Source organism: Ictalurus punctatus, chromosome 11 (assembly GCF_001660625.3).
Source record: "Ictalurus punctatus breed USDA103 chromosome 11, Coco_2.0, whole genome shotgun sequence".
Classification (NCBI taxonomy): domain Eukaryota; kingdom Metazoa; phylum Chordata; class Actinopteri; order Siluriformes; family Ictaluridae; genus Ictalurus; species Ictalurus punctatus.
The window spans coordinates 4,365,290-4,371,338 of record NC_030426.2 but is presented as its reverse complement, the minus strand read 5'-3'; positions in this window follow the sequence as shown (position 1 = coordinate 4,371,338).

Below are 6,049 nucleotides of genomic sequence, written 5' to 3'. Positions count from 1 at the left end.
TCTAAAATGGGTGTAGTTGATTCTTTGGATCAGAGCATGTCTCAATATTGGACATACTGGTATTTATTGATATTAGCATATTATTGTTTCAGTGTTTTAGCATAAGTTCATTCTATATCCCTCTTCCTTATGTAATATATACTTATAATTACAAACACTACTTTTAATGAGATGTCATATTACCAAAATAGTAATATCCAAATATAATATTTATACATTACATAAGCCATAATAACATTTGATAAAAAAATCAAATGTTATGAATAAAAGTTTAAATTGTCTACTGCATATAATAAGAATGCCATTTGTAACATTAAGGGTTTTTTTTTCTTCATATAAGTTTTAGTTTAGGAATACAGCTGTGTGTAAGTAGAGTAATAATATTTAATTATTACATTGATCAAAGTTTACAAACCTTAAAAGTAATCATGAGACATTTAAAGCCTGTTTCCTAGTGACATTTACTTGTGGTCTTGAAACATGGCCATCGGGTTAAATAAATCGTATGTTTTCATAAACATATTATTATTTCATTCATTATCTCTGTGTTGGAATTTTCCAGAATGCTCAGACATACTTATATTCCACTGCTACAGTCATTATATTAATTTCCACACTTTGAAAATTAGGTCCCCAAAATGAAACATGACTAACACTAAGACCAGAACTGGACATAAATAGACTGTGTGCTGTAGTGTTGTGTATTTGCACTTTGTCTTGGTTGTGCATTAATGATTTGCACTGTGTGTACATGGAAATATGTATAGATTATGTATTTAGGTGCCTGTATCCTGTGTATTTAATGTCCTGGGTTGTTCAGCTACAGCAGTGCCCCAGTCCTTGAGGATCATTAAAGTACATTCATCATAAATAATAAAATTCTTTGGTCACTCCACCTTTATTGCACTGAGACAGAGAAAGACATGGGAGCAGCTCTCTTTCGCTCTCTCTCTCTCTCTCTCTCTCTCTCTCTCTCTCTCTCTCTCTCTGTCTCTATCGCTCTGTCTCTCTCCCTCTCTTGCGTGTGCATAAGTACGTTGACCTAATGGAAGGTGTCAGGTTGTAGATTAGAGTCCCCCCCCCCCCTCCCCGATCCCACCTGCCCCCACACAATGTAGAGAGAGATTAAATTTTGATTAATATCTGACATCTTGAGCCAGTGGCTCCAGCCTACTGTCAGGAATTGTGATAGCATTGCTGTAATCCAGAGAGGAGTCAGAAGGTCAACTAAACCCTGCTTGTCTATGAAAGTCTCATATATGCAGTATGAGGAAATACTGAGGCATGTGGAGATATGCTTTTGCCTAATAAATGTGATAAATGATTGTCCACCCAGACAGTGTGGTCTTCCATAAGATGTTGAAATGTTTCCTGGAATAATTATATTAATTAATGGTCCATTATGGCATGGAGGCTGCCTGGTTATGTCAGCTTTCATAGGCTGTAATAACTTTTGAATGTGCATACTCTTATCTTGTTTCTTAATCCCAATCCCAGTGCATATTTCAACTTTTCCTGTTCCAACACACCTGCCAACCCCAGAAAATGTCAGTTATACCATATACTACATTCTCCCTGGAATTCCATTCACCGTTCATAGGGCCCTGACATGTACTAGAATGTCTAATTAGCCTTTTGGTATTGACATTCAGGCTCTCTCCTCAGTGAACGTGTTTTTTTTTCACAGTTTTGAAAGGCTACATGGTGTTTTTCGCAGCTCCTTACCTGGCTCAAGTTGACCTTGTCAGTGATATTTCTGTCTGTGCACCTGGGGGCATCTTGCAGACATTGCTGCCAGTTCTGGCAAGTGGAGACATGAAGGGTTGCCTTGGAAACAGGGCCTCAGGAAAAGGGACATGCAGCAGATATTTGGAATCACAAAACACCTTCCATCATTTACAAAGGTAAACAAAAACGGCTATGGCAATCATGCTAGTATGTGTTTATTAAATGACTTTAAATATGCATTTGTCCAGCACCAAATACTGATGTTTATATGTATAAAAAATATTGACGTTTATCCACAGAAATGTCTGTAAAATTAGGTAATTTCAGAGTTAGTAATATAAACTAATAATTAATCATATTTTGTTTAACAGAGCAGTTAGCAAGAAATACTACAGTAACATTTCTTTTTAACTCTGTATGCAAAGGGATTAAAATTTAAATGAAACAGTGAGGTCAAAATGCAAAGTCAGCTTTATTTTGACACTATATACTTGTGAACTGCATAGGAATATCGCTGATTTAATGACTGAGTACCAAAAGTTATATGAAAATCAGGGCGTTTTCCCTCCGTGCTGCCTGGAAATACATACAGTATTTTCAAAATACAGTATTTTCAGAAAAAAAATGGAATTAAATTCTAAGCCACTTGTTTTGTGTTCTCTCATGACAAAATCACTTTAAAACACAAAAATATACCTTTGTATCATTTATAAATAAGTAGTCTAGGAAAGCTTAATTTTATCAGGCCTTCATTTTTTCATTCAATGTCAACATATAGCTGAAAATATGTCAAGTATACCACTTTGTACAGAGTGATGTTGTCAGTGTCACCAACATAGCTGAAAGTATACCACACGATCACTAAAAATAATGTCTTAACTTCCTAGAAGGTCTTTCTTTATTTGCTAGTGTTGCCAGTGTCTTCTACCTACATTTCCATGAAGATATGAACTCTTGCAATTCCTGACATTCCTGACTCAATAATCATGTTCTCTTTCAAAGGGAACTCCACGTTGTGTTTAGCATAATGCTATGGGAGCTCCCTCACGCGCGACTGGCATCTGAAGCGTGTGTAACATCATGCCTATTTATAGGCCTGCTGTGATCAGGTGACGTGGCAATTAAGCACGTCGCATGATATATATATATATATGGCACCTGTGAACCACGCTGCCAGCCTTATTATCTTCAGCGAGACTGCATGTCTGTTGTTTGTGTGACAAAAGATGCTTCATTTTGACTCTTATTTTCTCAAAATCTCTAAACGTTTCTATCCCTTTTTAAAAAGAAAAGAAAGGAGAAAGAAAAATGAGCGAGAAAGGATTCAGGAAGTGTGTTACACCTTGCTCCCATTTCATCACGGGAGGAGACGGACACGCTTTCTGTGTGAAGTGTTTGGGCGTGGAGCATGCGACAGCAGCCCTCGAGGGGTCTGTCTGTCAGCATTGTTAACATTTCACAATCAGGCAGCTCCGCTCTCGGCTCGCTCTCTTATCATCCAAAGGGAGTCGGGTTTCAGAGCCTCGCGGATCTGGGCCGGCCGCTGCCGAGGCAGCCAGCCGGCTAAGGTCATGGGGTTCTAGTATGGATTTGGAAGAGGAGCCGGAGACGAGCGGTGCTCTATCTCTTGCTCTGTTTTCCAGTTCCGGCTCTCCGCCTGACTTTGGAGCTCGCGTCCCCTATGGAAAGCCAAAACACCCTCGCTGACTACAAGGAGTATTGTTATTTAGCAATGCTGAAGGTGGAGGAGGCCCTTGCGAGCCACCTCTCTCCATCAACGGCAGGTAATTTAGGGAGGCCAACTTTACCCTCTAAGCCATGTAAGGCCATCTCGGCATTGGTGGGCAAAGCCTATGCGGCAGCGGGTCTTGCTTGTGGGTCACTGCATACAATGGCAGTGTTGCAGGCCTACCAAGCAGACCTGCTGAGTGAGCTCGATACTGGGGAGGGAATTGGGTCCAAGGCAGTGGCAGAGCTACGCCGCGCCACAGATTTATCGCTCCGGGCGACCAAACAAACGACCCGTCATATCGGCCGTTCAATGGGTAGCCTGGATGTGGCGGAGAGGCACCTATTGCTCAACCTCTCAGGGATGGGGGACAAAGATAAGGTCTCCTTGCTGGACGCCCCTGTTAAACCTACCGGCCTGTTTGGCAGTGCGGTTAATGCCATCGCCGACAAGTTTCACGAGGCAAAACAGCAAACGGCAGCGTTCAGCCAGTTCCTTCCCCGTTGTGTCGAGTTCACCCAGGCATCCATGAGTGGAGCCCAGGCCAGTGCTAGTGCGAGGGAGGCACAGAAGGCGAGTGTGGCGGCCCGCCTCCCCCCGCATAGAGCCAGGGGGACCGGGCAGCCACAGCCACAACCTGCTAACAGGCCTGATCTAAGAATGATCATAAAGGCAAAGCAGGCAAGGAAGGAATGGTCCTGATGGGCCATGGAGGAACGTATCAGGGGACATGAGGTTGTTACGGTAGATAGCCCCCAGTGCTTCTGTAGGGCCTGCCCTGGCCAAGACCATCCCACGTTTTCAGCCTTCTCTGATGCTTTCCCTCCACCGGAATGTGGAAAAGCTAACATCACTGAAAGACCATTTGGCAGTGTGGAAACTACTGCCAAATGTGTCTCCATGGGTTCTGTGTAACATAGAAAAGGGTTACGGGGTCCAGTTCAGAGCTCGACCCCCCCAGGTTCAGAGGTGTGCTCACCACAGTAGTCAGCACAGAGCTGAGCCCAATGTTAGCTCAGGAAGTAAGTTCCCTTTTGGTCAAAGGGGCCATAGAACATCTACCCCGTTCCCTAAGGGAGGGAGGTTTTAACAGCCGTTATTTCCTGGTCCACAAAAAAGATGGGAGTATGTGGCCAATTTTAGATCTGCATCTTCTGAACCATACTCTTCAGACATACAGGTTCAAGATGTTGATGCTCAAATTTATCTTGCCACAGATTCAGTTCGAGGACTTGTTTGTGACGATAGATCTGAAAGATGCATATTTCCACATAGGAATATCGCCCAGTCACGGAAAGTTCCTGAGGTTTGCGTTTGGAGACAACGCATATCAATTTCGGGTTCTTCCCTTCGGGCTAGCTTTATCCCCCATCTGTGTTCTAAACTACCTGGACGACTGGTTAATTCCAGCACGATCCAGGGAACTGGCGGTTCAACATCGAGATGTTCTCGCCCACATGAGGAGCTTGGGGCTCAGGTTGAACCTCATGAAAAGTATGCTTTCTCCAGTGCAGAGGACAACTTTTCTAGGGATTATATGGGATTCTACTACGATGAGGGTGTTTCTATCCCTAACACGTGTAGGATCGATCCTTTCAACTTTGAGCAAGATAAAGCTAGGTCTGAGCTAGAACAAGGATATATGCATAACACAGATGTTTTCTTTCTATTTTTCCTTTTGAAACAAGAAAGAAATCATACACACTGTAGCTTTAAAGTGAGCTATAACCATAGGAAATAAGTGCTTGGTTAGCTTATCTTTATAATGTGAAAATTTCTTTACAGGAGAATACTTAAAATTAACCACAACGTTGGCATCCTTTTTTATTTGATTAATCAAAATTAAAAGGAATGATCAGCCATAACATTAAAATCACCTGTCTAATATAGTGTAGGTCCCCTCTTGTGCCACCAAAACAGCTCTGGCCCATAAAGGCATGGACTCCATAAGACCTCTGAAGGTGTGCTGTGGTATCTGGCACCAAGACATTAGCAGCAGATCCTTTAAGTCCTGTAAGTTACGAAGTGGCTGTTTGAGAGGTGTTTGAAGGCGAGGTCAACGCATTGAGCTATTTGTCATGTTCCTCAAACCATTCCTAAACAATTTCTGCAGTGTGGCAGGGTGCATTATCCTGCTGAAAAATGCCACTGTTATTAGGGAATACCATTGCCATGAATCGGTGTACTTGGTCTGTAAGAATGTTTAAAGAGATGGTACGTGTCAAAGTAACAACCACATGAATCCCATGATCCAAGGGGTCCCAGTAGAACATTGTCCAGAGCATCACACTTCCTCCACCAGCTTGCCTTCTTCCCAGTGTGCATCCTGGTGCCATCCATGGGTGTAACCCGGCCTGGGCATTTGGGGCTATAGCCCCGAAGATTTTTTCTTTATCTGCGAATAATTATCCACCTGGAGCGGTTTGTCACTACGTAACTGAACGTAAAAGAAGAAGGCAGTGTTATAATTTGATATCATCAGTGAATGGAGGCAAGGCCAATCAGACAGGGTTTACAGGAAAATACGTGGAAACACTCATTTCTTATTGCCCGACAGCTCTCAATTCTGTCAAATGCTAGCTCAGATGGTCA